This window comes from Priapulus caudatus, unplaced genomic scaffold (genome assembly GCF_000485595.1).
Source record: "Priapulus caudatus unplaced genomic scaffold, Priapulus_caudatus-5.0.1 Scaffold182, whole genome shotgun sequence".
NCBI lineage: Eukaryota > Metazoa > Priapulida > Priapulimorpha > Priapulimorphida > Priapulidae > Priapulus > Priapulus caudatus.
This window is the reverse complement of record NW_014577243.1, coordinates 210,318-210,947: the sequence shown is the minus strand read 5'-3', so window position 1 is coordinate 210,947 and position 630 is coordinate 210,318.

Below are 630 nucleotides of genomic sequence, written 5' to 3'. Positions count from 1 at the left end.
CACCGCAATCACACAGAACGTAAAAATCCTAATACAGATCGATGGGCATTCGATGAAATCATACCGATTTAAACACCATTCAGCCCCAAAATGACAATAGCTACACAACACTGACAACTACGTACGTGATCGCACATGAGATAATTACACGCGTCGATTTCTTTCCCGTTGAATCGCACTCTTGAGCGCGAAGTAAGTAGTAGGAAAACTATGATACTGAAAAAAGAACAGAATATTTGTTTTGCACTAGTGAATTATGGGTGTAATTAGATGACAACTGTTATGTACGCGCAACACGTGCAAATATCGTCATTTCGAACGTAAACAAATGCGTTTGAATACGTACAGTTATTGCGTCTAGACTCGCAGTCGCGATTAAACGTATACTGAAACACATTTCATTACCACCGCTGCTCACATGGAAGACAGCCTTGTTCACTCTCACACGCACGCACGCACACGCACGCACACACACACACGCACGCACGCACGCACGCACGCACGCACACACACACACACACACACACACACACACACACACACACACACACATACATACATACATACATACATACATACATACATACATACATACATACATACATACATACATACATACATACATACATA